General features: G+C 43.9%; 1 long non-coding RNA gene across 4 annotated transcripts in view; it reads right to left on the reverse strand.

Moving 5' to 3' along the window:
* Positions 1-18,423: 18,423 nt before the first annotated feature.
* The window catches only part of LOC146205579 (uncharacterized), a 40,339-nt gene continuing 37,807 nt past the window's right edge, over positions 18,424-20,955 (reverse strand). For all 4 annotated transcript variants that reach the window (XR_014704209.1, XR_014704212.1, XR_014704211.1 and 1 more), the window contains one exon: positions 18,424-18,542. This is a non-coding gene — a long non-coding RNA (uncharacterized LOC146205579). The remainder of the gene's footprint in view (positions 18,543-20,955) is intronic.

Below are 20,955 nucleotides of genomic sequence, written 5' to 3' on the forward strand. Positions count from 1 at the left end.
CTTTACATAATGGGGTAACTTACATAATGGGGATGGTAATGAATACTTGCGAGATAAGAGTCACGAATTAAGAGGTTAGTAATTAAGCGAGTAGCAAGCTGTATGTACGCAAACAAAAATTAGCATGGGAAGCCGCAGGCGTAAATCATTAATACTGTTGCTTCATACCCTGAAAGGCGGAGTTTAAGTGCCCCCCTATGTATTTAATGCAACATATCCTCGGCCCCCACCTCGTACATTTCGCGTTCGCGTCCTGTTTCAGAGCCTCGTGAATAATTCTTTGTTACTATGGTGCCTCGGTGCAGGCGTCGCTTTTCAATCTTGATCCGAAATAGCACTTCGGCCGCCTGGCAGCAGCATTGAAGAGTTTTTATTCTTCAAAGATGAAAAAGTTGTCTAGCCAATGTTAAACTAAGTTAAGCCCTTGCGCCAGAGGGTGATGAAGTTACCACCTCGTTTTCTGTCGATTTTCGCTTGTCCTGGTTGACAAGAGAAGGGCTTAAATATCGACCGTTTTGACAGATATTCAGCATAACTTAAAACGGGGATGTTATGTAAGTATACTCTTATTCTCAGAAGTATCATCTAATTAATGCAGTAGTGGGTTCTTAGCCTCCGCCTGGTTTACTTTCCGAGCTTGCAAAAAAAAAAAATTTTTTTTCAGGATGCTCGTCCCCCACCGCGATCTTTGTCATCTGGTAACACAAGTGCTCGTAAGGTGCGGCCAAGCGGATTAGAGAAGCCTCTCGAGCACCCTGCGCCCGTCCGCTTAGAGGTTATAACTGAAATGCATGGTAGTAGGACGCCACTAGATGCTTCGAGAGGCACTTCAGACGCATTGTGGGGGTCTGTAAATGGTTATTAGTAGTTCGCAAAGGTGCGATAGCATACGTCTTATAGTGAAAGGTCCCCTGAATGCAAGAAAGCGATATATCTCGCGATTGCGACGGTGATCGCATACCATTACGTGACCATGATAGCAGCATTCTTATCGGCACAGAGTACTCTTCCGCACTTAGCACAATACTCTCATCTGTGATCGTTGGGGAAGATCACTCCAGCATATCTTCTACAGAATAAGAACTTGAATGCCCATTGCTTGCCTTGTTAACAAACTTATAGTAATAACGCCTTCAGGAAACCATAGTATTATTAACTCTGAAATCATAGAAAAAAACCCCTCCTTAATTTTAATCAGATTCTATGCCGACCTATATCCAATGCTGTATATATTCTCTTTTGCATATTTCACCGGCATGTTCGAATCCCTATTTCATATCATAATAATTTCTTATTTTGCATCACACGGATGAGAGAGGCGGAGAGCGGAAGCTAAGATTCTAGTTTGACAAGCTCTTGCTTTCCTTGAAGAAAAATTGTTTCGTTTATGGTTTATGAGGTTTTAAGTCCCAAAGCGGCTCAGGCTATGGAAGACGCTGTAGTGAAGGGCTCCAAAAATTTCGACCACCTGGGGCTCTTTAACGTGTACTGACATCGCACAGCACACGGACGCCTTGCTTTTCGCCTCCACCTATTGATGCGCAGCAAAATGTTTCTTTTAGCGTTTGTCCTTCCCTCGCATCGAGTTTTTAAGTCTGCCATAGAAAACTAATAAGGAACGTTTTCGACGGTAGCAAAAACGTTAAAGTAAAGAAAGAAGCGAGCCTCCCGAGGCGAGATCTACGGATGCATTGACTGTCATAGCCGGATTTTACAATATGCAAAGGAATGCGTTCATTAACTCCTTCCCGTTGAAGAAAAAATTGGGGAGACAAGCTCTATTTTTAATAACGGTATGGCATGACATCATTAATGGCTCCCGCCTACAGCTCCCCTTGCGGACACCATGAAATTGGAAGACGGGCAGCCGCCGTCATAACTCTGTTAATAGAGCACCGGATGCTGCATATGTATGGAGATGGCGGGTTTGGTTCCAGCTGGCTGCATGTGGCTGTTTTAATGTCACAGCATTGCAGTTTCCGCCAAAGCAAAACCCCGTCGTCGTCAGAAACTGAAATTCCCTGACTCGTTGAGAGGTGCCGCCATCATAGAGGTCAGGTGACCACGAAGAACAAATCCCGGAGCACCACCCACCGGAGTGAAATTCATAAATGTTTCCCCGGCTCACCCGAAAAAAAAAACATGTCGTGTTCTAACCCCACCACCGATGGGTGTAACCTGATGTGCTGACAAATGCAACAGCGAAAGTGTGCAAACACGCAGAGGAAAGGCAGCTGAGAAATTGAATGTTATCGCATTCCCTATCAAAAAATTCTTAAGTGGCCCCGTAGTTATTTCATCCATTTTCTAGTCAATTATATTACAGTCATTAAATGATTACAACGGTAATTTCTTGTTGATAAACGTCATAAATAAATAGAAATATTAAAATATTGAGGGACACACAAGCTCTGCCTTTAAAGGTACGAGGCGAAAGCGTTAATGCCTCCCATGCTATGCTTGCTAAGTCGCTAATCCCTGATTTTCTTTATTACTTTAAAATCTCGCACATATTGGTTATCCTACAGCCCTAAGCAATCACATTATGTTAAAGACCACGCGACATAGATATAAAGTCTCGACTTAACCAAGCCGCACGAGCGTGCCTGCGTGGCCTATAGGAGAGTGTGTCTAACTTTGAACTTTGGGATCCAAAGGTCCCGGAGTGTTCCCCTCCCATCTCTTAGGAGTAGCCGAATTTTGCAGCTCTTGCTACCCAACTCGCCAAGCAACGTCCCATACCCCTGCAGTCAGTCGGTGCCCGGCCATGTCACCTGCCAACTACCACCTGCCAATGCTCGTGCTTCTTCGCTCATTGCGATGACAGCGTCAAATTTTCTGAAGGATGGCTGATTTAACGATGTCGCGTTAAATATTGAAAACTAGAAACATATTCATCTATACTCTCCCTAGTTTTCGGTTTATCGGAGTTTAACCTCCCAAAGCGACTCAGGCTAAGAGGGACGCCGTAGTAGAGGGCTCTGGAAATTTCCACCACCTGGGGTTCTTCAACGCGCGCTGACATCGCACAGTGCACAATCACGTTGATTTCCGTCCCCATCGAAAAGCGGCTGCCGCGGCCGGGATTTGATCCCGCGTCCTTGGGTTCAGTAGTCGAAGAGCCCTAACCACTGTGCCACCGCGGCGGGACTTTCTCTTAGTTTTGCTGACTGCTGGCTTCCCTAATAAGTACGTCATAACGGTTCCCTCACTTCCCTGCCGTTTTTTTTTTTTTTCTCTTGCAGCCTTGGTGTCATAGGGTGTACAAATTTGTTCTAGCATAGCTGCATCCTCGCCGTGGCCCCATTTCGAGTAGAACTAGCGCTAACACTGGACGTTCCATGTCCGCCGATAAGGATGAGGGTGTCACTGGTAGTAACTTCGAATTAAGACAGTGAATTGCCTCAGAACATTCTACGTACGGTACATTCCTAAAGCTAAAATCTGGTCATCAAGAGAATTTAGAATGAATGCTTTTGTTTTATAGCATGATTTGAGAACGATGTTTCCGAAATGTAAGTTCTGAAGAAGTTACCTAGCTGTGCTTATTATAAAAATTATTCCTATCCTCCAGGGTATATTTACTTTTTCAGGCATTTTCTAAAAGACAGGCAATATTCACAAAGGCCGATAGTGATCAAGCTCGTCCTTACTGTCTTTCCCGTAAACAACTGTTACCCTTGCGAGCTACATCTTCTGAGTAAATACACTATTCGATAGGCCCAGTTACGGTGCTACTAAAACCTGAATACAATCCGCATCGCAACTCCCAATGTTATTTTAATGCAATAAATGAATAAACGCGGATACGACTTCGGCCTCTACTGCAGGACTCAAGAAAAAAAAAAGCCCTATACAAAGCGCACTGTCTCTAGCCCGGAGCATTTTCATCATAATCATTTGTCTTCAGGTGAACAAAACATTAATGGAACGCATTAGCCAACTTGCTACCTGGAAATTCCTCAATTTCGAGAATAACATTTATAACTTCGTTTGGTGGAATATAGCCTTGTGTTTTATTTGTAGCTAACTGCAGTAAAAGTGAAAGCTGACCTAGTTAGTTCATAATTGGAGAGAAAGAAAAAAACAGCACTGCGACGACTGACCGAAGTGACAACGCTTGTCCTTCTTCTGTCACTCGTCGAAGCGCTGTCTTTTGCCTTCAGTTTGTGCTTATCAGTTGCATTTATTCAACCTTTGTGAGCTTCTATTTTATTATGCTCGAGTTTAGTTCTTTAGCAATGAGTTTTTTCTCTTCGCACTGATTCTTTGTACTTGCAGGGCTGTAACCCCCCTCGCCTCCCCCTCCTCTTGCTAAATGCCCCAAGCAGGGGCCTGCAAGGTACCGTGAATAAAAAAAATATAAGGAAGGGATAAAAGGGGCAGAGACATAAAGCACAGGCAGCGTTAACGCTTGCTCTAGCCGAGTTTCGCGATTTACCCAGCATAGCGCAACCGTGCTCAATTATTCTGTATTTGCGTGTCTCGACAGTCTTGCGTCAGACCGCTCAATACTGCACTTTTGCATCAATAGGCTTCAGCTGGATGAAGATGTCTGTTGATTTTTTTTTTTCTTTGACTCAATTTACGTGATTCTGTGTATAATAATCCTTCTAGAAAACACTGCCAAAAAGCTTTACCGTTTATACCCAATCGGTAAACCATTAGGTAAATCATCAGGGCGTTCTCTCTGCTAAGTATTTGCCTTGCATCATCAGTTTTGGGCTTTCTTTTAACGCAGAATCAAATGTTGCCGCGGCCGATTAATCGACGAGCCGTCTGGTGCGCTACATGTTTGCTTTCGCGGGGGAATCGAACTCATTTGCAAGATGGTGCTGACGGTTACCCGGGATGAAAAAAAAAATAAATAAATAAATAAAAAATTCTAAGTGAGCATCTATGACTGCCTCGTATTCAAACAATGAATGGAACAAACCATGGCTACTCGCCATGGTGGCTTGATGGCTACGGTGTTCAGCTGCTGAAGCCAAAGACTCGGGTTCGAATCTAGGCCGTGGAGGCGGCAAATAGGCAGATGCGTAGACGCCCGTGTCCTGTGCGATGTCAGCGCGCGGCAAGGAACTCCTGGCGGCCGAAATTATTTCTGAAAGCTCTTCTGAGGTGCCTCTCAATTCGCATGGACAGCTTTACGGCAAACCACCATCGCCATCAAACCTTGGCGAAATTCTAGCCTTGCTAACTACAGCTTCCCGATAACTTTAACCTAACACGGCAAATGTCGGGATGTTATTTGTCCGCCTCACGCCCTTGAAGTTTATGTAGAGAACACGCCGATCGTTACAAACCAGCATTTGTCCCATAATATTGCGCATACTGTCACCTGCGCACGCTTTCAGCGCCAATTTCCGCACTACCGGTGACGCAGATAGTCACTGCAGTGCACAGGCACTAATTCCGCTTCGTTAGCGGGTGATGGCGTCGTGTTTCTTTTTATTTCTTCATTTTTATATTTATTAGCTTTGCGTCATCAAATAAGACGAGAATGCTGGGCGAAAATGCTAATGTTCTGAGGTCTGTCGATACCACGGCAACCCATGAGGGGTTCTGTATTTCGCTTTCATCAAAAGAGGCCGCTGCAGCCTAGGGTCGGTTTCACAACCACAGGTTAAGCAGTCGAACACCAGAGGCACTGAGTCACCACGTCGGGTATAGAAAAACACTAGGTTACCTTCGGGCGATAGAGCGCCTTCACGACAGTGTCCTCACGAAAAAGAATATTGCAGCCACTCTCTAGGTCCGAAGTTTTTCGCTCCTTCTGCGTGCCTGGCTCGTCGACTGTACCGAACTGAGGTGATACGCCTGAAAAACCCGTAGACGGTGACAAACACACTGGACAGTGTTTCTCTGAGAACATGACGCATTTCTTAAGGCAAAAGGTTGACGGGGGAAAAAAGGGGGAAAAAACGTGCCGCTGAGATTTAGGAGACGGAGAGCGGGAGATGAATGGGCGTTTCCCAACGCCTCGGCCGAGAGTGATGCAGAGCCCCGCCGTGACGCTCGCCTTCGTCCCAGGCCGAGCAGTCACTGTAATTGGGTTTCCCGGAGGATGGAAGTCTCAAAACGGTCCCGTTGTGCCTGCCCGCGAACATCGCAGCAGGAGGTCCCCCGAGCGGTAAAACAGAAGCAGATTAACGCCTGTTACAAGCCTCGCATTGACAGCGCCCTGAGATGAACAAGCGCACAGCAGTGCGTCGAGCATCTACTGACAGCAATGTCCTCCGTAATTGCTTCCCTGAGCCTCCATGTTAGGCGCGACTAGTACTCAAGTCTTCATGCACAGCCCACCGAAAGCGCCTAATTGAATGCTAAAACTGACGTCCAACTATGATGATGTTACGGAATCTTGTTTTCGAGGAAAGCGTGAAAGGGTAAAAAAAAAAATCACCACCGAAGATGAACCACTGCTAAATACATTTTTCAGACCTTTAACCTTTTAGAAGGGAATTAAGCGTGACAGGTGGTACATCACGCATAAAATTAGTAGTGCATAAACAGGGCATAGCAGGTCAAGAGAAAGACGCCAGTACTGACAGTCAACTAAAAGAATTCTATTGGGCCACAAGCAATATATACAACACGATTTCGCCCACATCCCAAAAACGAAAAATTAAAAACAGTGCTGACACCAAATTCTTGTTTGCGTGGTTCTTCCTTTCAAATGATATTTCCCCATGTCCGCTAAAAACAATATATTTTCTTGACTATGTTTCGGCTTCCTTTCGTTGAACCAAATGATGGCAGCTGTGTCTAAGCGCTTAGGCCTTATCAGGCACAAATGAAACTTCAATATAAGAACTAATACGTTCATTCACTACAACGCTTAAGCGAGCTTGCTTCAAGAGCAGAAATGACAACTAACAATTGATCAGCTGTTATACTGCCGTTTGTTCTTGTCTTTTCATTTCTCACGTGACAAACACTTTTCACAGGTCACAGCCAGCTTTCGGTCGATGAAACCGAAGTGTCAGGGGAGAATAAATTCAGTTACATATTGTTTAGGTCCTAGGAGTATGCCACACAGGGATTCATTCTAATGCCTTATGTATCATTAAGTCCTACCGATTGGCGTAGCGAAAATAAAGCTAGGCGAAAATGAGCACTCAGAATCTAGAACAAAGCGCCCGTTAGCACATATAATAGGCCTTTAGGCGGACGCACACTATCTGAGCGCGTTTATACTCTCGTACGATGACCCGTATGATAATAGAATTTCGTAAACTACCCGTTTGCATTCCGAGAAACCCTTTTCATGTTTCTTTCGCCACTTTTCTGACTCAAGGTCTTCTCTGTTCTCCATCATGTATAGCTTTTCCAACTTGTTAGGTGCAGAAAAAATTAGTCCCACGCCGATACCACTTCTCTTTTTTTTTCTTTTTTTTTTTCGAAAATGTGACTCACACTGCGGCTATGCGGTATCACAACAGATTTTCTTTGCCTTTCTCTTGCCTGTGCCGTAGAGGTTTCCTCACGAAGATATTTTAAAACGTGCATGCAACACTAAGAGAACAGCTTCCGGGAACCCCGAAATGCGCAGGCTGTGATGTCGACCCTTGAAGATATCTCGGATACGATGTTGGCATGGTCTCTCTAGTGCATTTTTCGAAGCGTTTTTCGTGACGTTCCTAAGGTTGTTTACGACCAAGTTCTCTTTACTAGCTTGGAGAGTGCTGAAATGCCCGGCGCGAGACAATTCCCTGAGCGCGAAAAGTGCCACCACTAGGTTTTCTTACACAGCGTAAGTCCAGGAACTGCAGCTGGTTGTCTTCGGGCAATTATTTCGTCTAATATCAAAGTCCTTGGGAGTGGCGGAGATCTTACTAAGATCACATTGAGGTTCCGAATCGGATACTGTACTTTCTTTTTTTTTTTTTTTCTGCAACTTAGGCTGCATCTCTTAGTAGTTAGAGAGAAAGGGGAGAAGAGGGGGTGCTCTCCAAGGGAAAGCATGGAGGCACTGAGGCAACGAGGTCCCCATTACATAATTGCCAATGCGCGGTCTTGTGTTCTGCGCATGCGCGAGAGTATAAGGGCGTGAACTTTCGGTTTTCGTGTCCAGGCTCGCCTGCAACTGTGGTTTGAAACAGTCACTGAAAGAAGCCTAAAACTAAAACAAGAAAAACGGCGGGTTTTATTGAGATCTTATCCGTTCGCACAAATAGTTGTGTTTTCGCGATTGCGCAGGACGAAAGATAGTGCCTCGGCGTATGTCTGTTTGCGAGCCCCTTAGGCACAAGAGCAAATCTGCCGTCGTCAGTCATGCGCCACGTGGTAGGTGCATAATTATTGAACTCTTTAACAACAAAAGCATACGGCCGCGAACACGATTCGACCCCAGGGAAAAGCTCGCAGGTCAGCTTTCGTGGCTGCTGCACTAGAAAACTAGCCATCACCGCAGTACGGCATCGCACGCATGAAACAGTCCCTTTCTCGCAATGTGTTCCAAAGCAAGACCAAGGAGGCGCCTGCACTTGCAAGCCAAATTTTTAACCCGTGGCCGTGTCTCTTGGACAGCCGTGCTGTGCCGCAGACGCCAGTGGCTTTTCGAACTGCGTTGTTGTTGCAACAGGAAAGATCCGGGATAGAGCACGAATCCTACCGCCCACGCTCCTGGCCTAGATCCGGAGCCTTCTACCACTCCACACATGTCGGCGGCAAATGCCACTCAGCTCACGCTGACTGACGCGCTAAGCTTAGTGTCAAGTTTCTTTAAGGGTACTCTTAGCACGACCCACCGTTCCGGGTGTTGCAACTCCATGAGGTTCAAGGGTGCCCAAGGGTGTATGGGGACCTTTTACTTTTTGAAGAACATTATAGTTCTTCATTGATATGGTGTCAGCCAATCCAGCTTTCTAATGACAGCTGCATGTTTAATGTGTGCGGCTATAACTGCTACCTACGCCGACAAAATCTTGCTCAATCATCTCAGTAAGCGCCACTGCTTGCAATGAAGTTTCGTTAAAATGAAGTAGGCAAACACGGAGAAAGTATTTACGTCATGTACAAGTATTTGTACAAGCTGACACTTGGACTTGTTGGTACATTATACGAAGAAATACGCAGCACAACAAAGACACGGACAGGAAGGAAGTATTCACACAGCGCTGCGCGGATGTTTCCTTTCTGTCCCAGTGTTGATTGCGCTACGTATTTCTTTCAGGTATGCGGAGCGCTGACTCGCATCTGGATTCAACTCTATATCAAAATCACGCATGTTAGCAACACGACGCATGTTAGCATCGTGTTGTTGAGCGAGTGGAGGCTGAAGGCTGGCCACCCTGGAGGAGTCACTTACGCATGCGCAAGGACGCACTGTTGATGTTGGGACATAAAATGATGCACAAGTAGCTGTAATATAAATGTAAGCACATTGTGAGCAATAAAACGATGATTAGTTGAAATCTGTGAGTGGCGAAAAAGCTTTTTTTTTTTCTAATAATTTTATGGCAAACATAGACGTACGAGAGCGACCGAAGAGAACGACCGCTTGCTCACGTGTTCGCATTTATAGTGGACACCCCTGTACATCAACAGTAACCTCGAGCGATTGCGATAACTGCACCAATTGTCACACGTTCAGGCCCTATACAGCTTCAAAAAGTTTTCCTATCATTTCTAGTAGCTTAAACGTTTGCTCAATTTAATCTAGCTGATCCCGCTACCGTAAAGCTAAATTATTCCAGTGCTTGCTCTAACTAGCCGCCAACAATACTGCTTCAGTGTCATTCCTGCAGAGAGCACCAATTTTTCTTTCTCCTTGGCCCAAGTTGGACGCCTTGTATGCTAAATTATGGGCCTTATAGTTTTCATACTGTTTTTTTTTTTCTCTTTCACATAATTTCGTACAAGCAGTGGCCAGAGGCCAGCCTATGAAGCACGCTTCGCCTCGTATCAAACACCCCGTAACCGCTCCTGCCGTCGTTCAAATGGTCGTCAAAAAATTACGACTATGACCGCCGTTATGGTTCCCAAACCGCGTCCGCTGCTCTTTTTTTTTTTTTCTTTCTGTGTTTCTTGCAGCGTTGCCACTCAGAAGTGCAACAAAATGAGGTCTTGGCTTGAACAAACTGCCGGTCTCAAGCTCTGGCAATCACATTTTTCATGCTTGCGCTGTAACGAAAGTAGTGAGAATATAAATTGCTGGATATGCAAGAGCAGTGCGACAACTTTGCTAGAGGCAAAGTGTTTTAAAAATTAGTCAGCTCGCATAATCCAATTTATCACAGACCACAACTTTTTGAACATTTGGTGTCAAAGCTCCACGCGCCAGTATGGAAGCAATCAGTAATCAGGTTTCAGCCAAAATGTAGCACCATTGAGAGATTATGGTATACTCCGTAAACTTTATACATTAGACGAGCGAGAAATATCGGTGCATACGAAAGTGTAAGCGATAGTAGAGTTTCTACTGCTCCAAACACCAAACAGAAGAAAACGTGGATACTCAGCTTTAGAAGCAGTTTGAAACTACGTTTAGCCCTCAAGCCTAAATTTCTTGCGACACGACTTCGACAAGAACACTTTATATTTTTTTCACGTTGAAGTAAATCATAAATATTGAGGGGACCTGGTCGCAGAATAAGCTCGACCACCCACGCCCTTACAGGCGAGAACAAAATGAAAAAAAAAAAAAAAATGCGCCAGCCAGTCTCAACTCAATAACCTCCACTCGACGCGTTATAACGCGCTGTCATTAGAGACGCCGAAACTCACAAGCCTCAGAAGCTCTCGAGCCTGAGAGCTCGTAGCTCCTCCGTGATGTTAGTGCCATAATTGAATTTGAGTCAGGTTACGTCAGCTTTTATTTCTATGTTATCACGCTGCGCACCTTCTAAAATTACCTCATCCGAAATAGCTTCAAATCATTGTGCATCCCTGCAACACTATATAGTTTTATTCGAAGTATGACTACACGTAGAAAGGTCTACTTCCATTGAAGAGTCTCTCAGTAACCTGTACAACTATCGTTACTGGACGTGTAGCGATTGCGCATTTAAACGGTATTTTTGAGCATTGGTAAGGTGCCTATCTTCGCAAAATAAAAATATACGAGGGAGCTATTCTTGTGACCTACAGCGTTCTGCACTGTTCTTCGTACGTGTAAGTCAAGAAGACTAATACTCGCCTGCCCACGAGCCTCTAGCAAATTCAGCGCTATGTACCCGACTGCAAAGTCATGAAAAAGGGAAGGAAACGCGCGCTAAAACTCCTTGTAAGCGCATACGTTCATACTTATTATATTATTGCATTCTTTTGCGCATTTTTTTTTTTTTTAAATCTAGCCGATAGCTGTTTCTTCATATCACCAAGCGATTTTTGTGCAATATTACTGATAATACTGCGCTTATATAACGATGCGAATTCAAAAGCAATTGTCTTGTGTCGAGAACCAGCTTCGCCACCAACGCACAAACGCTTCCACACGCACTTCAACTTACACAAAGAACGTGTGTAGCCCTTTCGTTGCGTGTTGTAGTCAGTTGCATGGTTGGGACGTGGTCTAGTTATCCGAGTCGTTTCGTGATGCCATCAATCTGCCGCCTTTTGCAGATATTTTCTGGCCGCAGGCAAACGTGAAAATGTGAAAGCGTTGGTGGCATTGCAAAATGCTTCCACTACACGCACCGCCCATGAACAAAAAGACAACATCAAACGTCATAAGTACACGCTCTCAACCTTGACTTCCACCAAAATAACCTCGACGAGTCTTTTATCTACTTACACCCATCTCCTGCCACTGTTGTCTTTTTTTTTGTGTGTGTGTCTCCATTTTTTTTTCCAACGTGCATATTTAAGAGCTAATTAGCGTGTCGCCCATTCTGCACCTACGCTTGCTCCCCCAGGCTGGTTCCTCCTGCGTACAGAAGTGCCTTACAGGCAGAGCACGCTTCGCAGGAACCAGACAAGATTAAACATAACACGAGGCAAGCCTCATGCCTACAATTTATGCGACTTTCGCCATGCGCCGAGGTAAACGTAGCTGCCAGACGGCGCTTTAATGCTCGCTGGCCTTCAGCCACGCGCACCTCTTCAAGAGCAAATTCAATTTTCGATACAAGCACATGTCATGAAAGGGTGGGCGCCTTTCTCAATACATCCTTCCTTAGGAACGTAGCTCGAAATTGAGCATTCGATGGCCCCATGACGATAAACTTGCGGCTTGGGGGTAGTGTTTCAGTGATTGCATATTTCCATTCGTCTTCCCAACAGTGAGATCATAAAACTTGAAACTCCAGCCACTTTGCCAAATGCGACGCATCAGGTGAAGCAACGAGTCGTCAAAGTGAAGCGTGTTCCCAACTAAAATGCGAGACCCACGTACTGCCTCGTTTCAACTTCGCTATGCGTATTCTGGCCTAGGACAGCTATAACCGAAGACCGAAACAAAACTATACATTGCAACGCTGTCAGAACACCGCCCGTTCGTGCAAGGATCGCAAGTGCATGCCCTGCAAAGAGGGCTCTCGATTCGGCCTCCAGTTTGACGAAACGACTCGGATCCGATGCTCTCCACAGCGAAAACCACTGTCTAATACCGCGAAATGTACCCGTCCAAAACGGCTGTGCTCTGCTCAAGTTGAGCAGCTTTGGTTTGTTGAAGACCACATTACTGTCCTGTTAGTCGCGCATCCAGAAAGCAAAACAACAGTGAGATTGCGAAGACATGTCTCTGAGGCATCGATATGAGTTATTTTCAAGTGCCACGCTTCCAGCAATCAATGCCCACCTCTTCGGGCCCTTCGCACGTCTTAGTTTTTGCGAACTAACCGCATGGTGTTCTATAGCAAATCTTATTCGCAAACGCCATCCTTGTGCTTTATTCTGTGCCCGCGGTCTCAAAAGCAGCAAAAATAATATCTTTCTCTACCCCAGCGTTTATTCTATTCTCTTGGTGTATCGTTTTACTAGGTCTTAGAGTGGGGCCGAAAGCAATCGCGTGCTTCATGGGCATACGTAAAACAACTAAAAGGACTACTAGTTTAATTTTTTGTTTCAGCACATACTACTCCACAATTTTAGACCCTTTTGGCACTCCATGGCCAATTAATTTTGTTGCTATGACGTCGTTATATTCTCTATAGTGCTGATAACTGAGGTGAAGCAACGCTTACAGTTTTAGCCAATCAGCCATAAAAGTTTGACACACCATCAGGTTCCTTGATAACACACACACACACACACACACACACACACACACACACACACACACACACACACACACACACACACACACACACACACACACACACACACACACACACACACACACACACACACACACACACACACACACACACACACACACACACACACATATATATATATATATATATATATATATATATATATATATATATATATATATATATATATTGTAAGGTAACGCGAAGGTCGGACTTGGGGAATCAGGCTTTATTGCAGACCTGAAGCCTTGGTCGCACACTGCAGCCAAACACACTCCGCGATGACGAAGGGTATCTACAAGAGGGAGCAGGATGAAGATGAAGCAGCACTACGATGGCTGCAGCACGTTCAGCCGTGTGGAAGATGAAGCGGCACACAGTGCTCACACTATTTCGCCCGCGCAGTTGAAGCGGCCAGCCTGGCCGCAATTAGTCCGCAGGATTGCGCCGAATAAAATTCGGGCGTTCCAGCTAAATGTAACCAAGGCTTCCAATCGGTCTACTCGAGCCTCAGTGAAACCAACTGAGAACTTGTTGAGAGCCGCCTATTTTAGAGTGCCGTGTTTTTTCGTTGCCAAAGTTAATTAATTAGTAAGGGCTAATTAGTTTTTGTATATTGGCTTAAGGAACAAAATGTCAATACATAATATAGATATCGTCTCGAAAAATGGCCACCTACATTGTTTCTATCAAGCTGCAATTTATGCGGCTTTGTTTATTGGCCTTCAAAGAAAGCTGTCACATAACCAGCAGATAGCTTAAATCACTCGGACAGTGCGCAGATACAACTTCATCGGAGAGCGCGCTCCAGAGAAAAGCGAATTTTGTTATCTGATGCGCGTCTCGGGAGTTTGCAGTGACCCTGCAAGTGTTTCGTATATACTTACGGCCAGCAAATAAAATATTTCACGTAAACGCTAGCTTTACAGGAAAGCTAGCCGTTTTTCAAAACGGAAAAACGATCTACAAATGTTTTATTGGCCCTGTCTGCCTCAAGCTATTAATTAAAACGCTAGTTAATTAGCATCTACTAATTAACTTGGGCGAGCGAAAAAAAATACTGCAGGCTTGGCCAGGCGACCCTCAATATCTCTCAGCTAGTTTTGCAACGCTAGGACAAGCCTTTTTTAAAACTCTGGTTACATTTAGCTGGAACATCTGAGTTATACAAGAGACAGCTGCCTGCAACCCATTAAACATCCGGGCTCCAGCAAGAAAAAAATGGTCTACTGGAATAGTGCTTGAAATGACAAGCCCGCCGTTTCACCACGTGTCAAATGCGATTCTTTGAATCAGTATCAGTGCACAAAGACAGTTTTATTCTGCCGCTTACACCCTGGCGCCATCAGCAGAGGTTCCGACAACGTGACACCGTGCGTGTGTCGAAGACCATGCGACAACTGTGCAGCCTAGAGGAGCATCGCCGCTGCGTAAAGCCCTGCTGCAGAACCAGCAGCGCCCTCTATTAGGCGGTTCATCAACTCTGTACAGGTTATACTTACGCTAATTCTAGTACAGTACACTAGAATACTATAGGAGTGCGGAAAGCAGTACAAGAACTCCAGTCACGAAGAAATGTACTGCGAGATGCTTCCCTATTCCCAAAACATCACTCATGCTATTAAAAGCGCCGATTTTTGAAAGCTCCCGCTGTAGAAAATGCAACATATGAACTTAAAATGCGCTAAAAGAAAGAAAAATAGACGCTCTAATGTCAAGAACTTATCCACATATACATCTATGTAAATACATCCTACCATATTTTGCAATCATAGGTGGGTAAATACGGATTTAGTGGTATTAACATAGATGAAATGACTAAAGGAAGTGAGCAAAGATGAGCAGGAACCAGGTTATAAATTTCTCTTCCCAGTAAGTTCTAGGCAATGGCATAATATTGTTTCCAACATGTATGACCAGTCCCAATAGGCTCTTGCTCAAGAGTTCAAGAAAGATTTCAAATAATTAACATACGGCTTTTTTTCACCAGCAAAAATCTCAGCAACCACAGTTACCATTTTCTCTCACCAGGCAGCGAAGCAAAGAACTGTGCAATAATGTACTGCTTCCAAGACGTGTAGTGGCGCCGCTCATTTAGCATTCGTGGATGTCATGCTCGTTGGATAGGGTAGAACAAAAAATCTTATTTTCCAGAAATTTGGAACACTGGGGATGTGCTGCGAGCTGCACGGTGCAACTCAGAAGCAACCCCTCTAGGCTCTAAGCTTCTGACAAAGACAGTACATGACTTGGCATAATAGTGTATGCAGTTTGACTTGGATCACCATAGGCACTGCCACCCACCATCAGCAAACATCACGCTTACATTGTGATGTCTATGCTTGCTACGTGTTTAATGCACTCAGTTTGTTTTGCATGAAAAAAACTGCCAGATTTCCTCGTATTATAGCACTTTGGAGAATGTTTTTCTTCGTTAGCTCCACACTGGCACTAACCACCTAGTGGAGTTACAACACCTAGTAAGTTTTAGTAATGCAGTATACAATTGGAATAAGTTTACAGCAAGTAAACATATTCCTGAAAATATATTTTTTTATTCCAAAGTTCCTATATTTTAGAATTTCATGTGTTCACTGAATATATATATAATTGCGCATCATTAGGTCTAACAAATGTATATTCAGTCATCCAAGACAATAGGCGATCAAGGCAGTCTATCAAAGCTCCTACCATGAACCTGGCATTTTTACGGTACGACTTGCAGAAAACGCTTCATTATTAGATACTTCAGAGTATGATATATAACAAATTCCTCATCTTTACTGCCCCAATTTTTCAGAAATGCACTGTATTCAGCAGGAACCAATTTACTACCAGAAGTGATTAAGAGCACAAAATAGATTTTTGCAAAGTAAAATTTCTCCTTACTTTTGTTCAATATGCTTGTTTTTGCTTAGTGTTTTTAGTGACTTAGGAAAAAGCTTTAGGAATAAGCATTTGATGTCAATTACTGCTACTGCTCAGTTCAAAGCAGGCACCTTGGTCATCATTCCAGCTATATACGAGCCCTTCAAAAGGCAATTTATTGCGCATAAGTTTCACTGTAACTCCTGTTCTTCTTCCTGTGCAGTGCTCTTCAAGAATGCTGCCAGCCAATGACAGCTGTGGACCTTTTAGCGTGTATGTAGGCTGTGTACTTCCGTTTTATTAAAAAAAACACCAATAAATATCCGCCAGTAAAAAAAAATTACGGAAACAATAAAAACTGAAAAACACCAATGTTTGGCCTGTTCATACTAGCCTAGGGCCCATTCTTGATGGAAAATCTTCCCATTTCCTTCTTCCCTTTGGTAGGGTGAAATATAGGTACCTTCGGAGTATATAAACGGGCCAGCAGGCACTAAAAAAAAGCAATTCGATGGGGGAGGGAGACACCTGTGCTCTGCTGTGCCACCGCCAAAACGCACCCCTCTAGACTATCTATTACTGAAGTAATGGACCATTATCAGAAATCTGTCAGTCAGCTTTTCCCCAAGGCTTGCTTTCCAACCAAAACAACTCGTTCTCAGACAACTCTTCGGCATTCTTCATGGAAGTAGTACAGTAGGAGTAGTGACCCTGTCGCAGGGGAATTTAGGGGTGTCTAGAGCGAAGGGAGAAGTTTGTTTTATTCAGCCGAAAGCTTTAAAAAAGTTTTGTGTGGTGTAGGGCCCAGTGGCTGCCCCACATCACAGGTACAAAAATCCATCGCAATCCTTTTCCTGCCTAGCTTCTGCTGGCAGCCATATTGAAGTCATCTGCCAACATTCCAGAGTTTATTCAAAAGAACTTGCCTGTTTACTTTTTTTGTGCCTTTTGCTGACATAATCTTTGGTACTTTTAAAATTTTTTTCACTAATAAAGAGCACGTTTTAGTTTGCACCCCGTAACTAACCAAAAACACCGATTCCAAAAAAAATATATAGACACCGAAAAACATCTGCCAAATTTTCGAAAAATAAACTCTGGAAAGTAGTAGCGCACTAAAAGTGCAAACAAGTCTGGATTAAAACTGCAGATTCTTTTTCACAAATCTAGAAATCGGTATCAAAGAATGGTTTTTTTAGCTTTGAAACAAAATCAGTGACACTGCTCAATGCCACCGAGAGTTCATCCTAATTTGTGCTGAAAGATCAGTCATTACCCATCTTTTCAAGTTCTGCTGCCTCATCGGTCTTAGCCTGATATGATTCTTGTCCTACAACTCGCTTTCCGGTAGAAATAAGCCCAAAATTGTACATAGCATCTAAATTAGCCAGCTGCCATTCACTTTTTACTCACTTGGGTAGCAAAAATGTTCTCCATTTTCTCTCTTTCCACTTTCGCTCCCACCTTCCTCCCTTCCTTATGGCACAGTTCAGGTTCCCACAAGTGCGACAAATACTGCGCCCTTCCTTCCTGTGAACCAATTATTATTATTATTATTCATCCTCAGATGTCTTTAAAGATGTTGCAGGTGAGCTTAACTTTCCTTGAACTTTCCCCAGCTAGTAATACTGAGAGCATTTTTCTGTAGAGTTTTGATTTGCTTCTGTATCGCATGATACGAGCAGGTAATACATTTGTCAAAGATATCAGGCAGGGCAGCAACACCAAGATGTGGTTATCACAACAACAGCATTTATCAGGCAAGCATTGGCCGACATGTTGTTCAGCTCAAAAAAAGAAAAAAAAATTTAGTCAGAGTGCCCGGCCACGAATAAAACCTCAACCTGAAAGCATAGCCAGCTACGAGTGAACGTCTGCACCCCAACTCTAGTCGATACTATGAATGCCCTTTTGTAACAGAAAGTGCTTCCTCAAGTAGCCTTATTAACTCCAAAAATAACCTTTCCAAGCTAAACCTTCTTTTCTAGTTGACTCGAACGTACATCAATTCAAGACTTCTGCTATCACAGGCACAAAAAAAGGCACAAATTTCTTATTTTGCTTCTTTCAGAATATCAGAACATAGGCCATGAAAGACTTAGCACATTGTTTTTATCTTAATGGAAATTCACCTTACCTCAACCTTTTCCATCCGACACTACCACTTACAGCCACCTGAAAGCAAAATATATACATACCTCCATTTCCAAGAGAAGGCACCAAAGCCTTGTGTCATAAGATCTGCCATGCCTGAAGCACAGTCATAAAAGCAAAGCATATGACAATTTGGAGATAATTTGAGGTTATCTGTTCTTTTTACTCTGGATGAGAAGCATCTCATGCACTCAGATATCATACAAGAAGAAATGAAGTCTCTTGAAGCATCTATATTATGATCTTTAATGCAAGCATAAGCTGCAGGTTTTTATTACACACTCAGCTGAAATACTTGTCCCATGGCACTGTTAACACCTGCAAAAGAAAGAAAACATCAGACGTAACTCTATCAATGTAAAAAGACCTCAGTAATTAAAAGAAATAAAGAAACACTCCCTTTCTCCGCCACAAATGCAGCATAATAGAATAATGTATAAGGCTTCATTCACACAAGGGCCCAATTTTTTCACTGATTTTATAAATCCTCTAAGGTAAAAAATGGCGACGCATAAGGATACTGTAAAAACATACGTATAATGCGAACCCGCATATAATATGAGGTACACTTTGGAAATACAAAAATGAAAAAAAAAAAAAAAAAAAAAAAAAAGGCTTTCATCCGCATATAATGTGAGCGAGGAAAGGTCAGTAAAAGTATCTATTTGCACTACATTTCACAGCTGTCCCACGAGGTGTATGCTTTCTGCATTTTCGCGTTCAATGCCACCCCACAATAGACGTCGAATAGAGCCACAAGGCTTCATATGGCAGCGCTGGTTCGCTCCCCTTCTCGCATTGACAAACTAGATCAGAGAATTTCACGCACAAGAGAAGAGCAACTCACATTTGCCGAAGCAATCGTGGAAGCCACATAGTCCTCAGTTTGTTCTAAAACTAGTAGGCCGCTTCCAGCTTGGATGCGAGATGGCAGCGCATCAGCTGCCAGCTAGCATGCACCGCAAGAAGTGTTTTCAGATTCATGCTTTTCACGGTCGTCGTAACACGGTGTGTCGTTAGCCAGGAATCCCTTTCTAGAGGCATCTTTCTCTTCAGTGCCTCGAAACATGTTTGGTACCCCGCATTTCTCTCAGGCGCAACCAATGCGCCCCTAAAGAATGCTGGTCAGGCATACCGATAGGGCTAATTAATAACGAGGCCGGAACTATAAATTTAGGCTGAAATTTGTTCGGATCCATATATAATGAGAGGCTGAAATCTGACATAATAAAATCGAGAAAAAAACCATGTTATACGCGGGTTGTTACGGTAAGTTTGAATGCTTTATAATTCAGAAAAAATTATCTGTGAGATCAGCACACTATCACCATCATCATCATCATAAACTACATCCAGTGTAGGACAGGGAACAGGTTCCAGGTGGCGACGACATCGCGGTGACCACGGTTGTACTGACGGACGCCGAAATCGCTGTGGAAGTTCTTTAACATCCCACAGACGAAGCTCAGGCTGACCCCGAAGACGATGAGAACATTCCGACTTCACAAGTGCTTGCTGCATTGGATTTACTGCGCCGCCACTGCAGTGCTATTGAGAGCAGTGAGTTTGCCCTTGTTGAGTGTTTGTAAACTATGGAACAGGGCGTGATACGGAACGTGATCAACAAAAAAAAAGCAGGCCGCAATAACGCAGTTCTTTGCACGTAAATAAATGGACGTGACCCAAGTAGGCACCCTCCGAGTTGCTGTGCCTTCTCTGATTGAATTTTGCTGCTCTTGCATGTATTTTCTAAGAAATTTTATATTACGAATTATGGATAGAGCGAACTATTTTCCGATTTTTTAACTGTTCGTTATAACGAGGTTTCACTGTATCGCCCTCTCCTCGTATATGAATCTATTGTAACCGGTTTAAGACTGTTTACTCCAACCGACATAACCTGGAATCAACTAGAAACTTGCTCCTTTACCCAGTTTAACAACATAATGTTGTTCATGTGTAAAAGAAAGCCTGAAGGCAGGGTCGCACAGAAACTGACTGTGGGGCATGAGCTCCAACACTGGACGGTACAGCGCTAGTGTCGACCTAGAAGAGCAAGCGGCATCACGTGACTTCCCTTGCTGCTACTGGAGCAGACGATCGACTGAATGCACGCACTTTAAAAGCTGAAGGCCACATTTTTCTCTGTAGTTTTGCTTGTTATCGAGTGCCAGTATTGGACATTTTGTTCGTCTGTCAGCTGAGGTTACTGCAGTTTAAGCTGTTGCCATGGTTCGTTGTTACTTTGTACCCCAATGCCAGACGTATGTGACACTAACCTGGCGTAAGCTCCCTTTTCTACCCGAAAGATAACATGAGAGAAGATTGGTTAATGAAGCTGGGAATAGGTAATGAAGCAAGCGGTCATTCTCACGTATGCAGCAAGCACTTCAGCGAGCAAGATTTCGTCTATAAAGTTGGCGTTAAACAGTTCAGTGAGCAGCGGCAGAAGTAACGGCAAGCACATTTACATTCCTGCACTCATCTCCTGTGAAGCTAACAAAGACTGACTGCTGGCAAGATGGATAGATGGCTTTCCCACGAAGCAGTACCTTTCCAGAGCATGAAAGGTTTGGCCAAAAGCCGGGAGGTCTCAAATCTTTCCTCAAGAAGGCACTGATGTCCAACAACGAAAGTTTCACTGAAATGAACTAAATCATTCTGCCGCCACGCACAGCAGTATGCATGACAAGTCATCTTAGGCACCTTCAGCAGTACTGAAATAGCAATT

This window comes from Amblyomma maculatum, chromosome 1, assembly GCF_055883805.1.
Source record: "Amblyomma maculatum isolate TAMU_Amacu chromosome 1, ASM5588380v1, whole genome shotgun sequence".
In the NCBI taxonomy this organism is placed as follows: Eukaryota; Metazoa; Arthropoda; class Arachnida; order Ixodida; family Ixodidae; genus Amblyomma; species Amblyomma maculatum.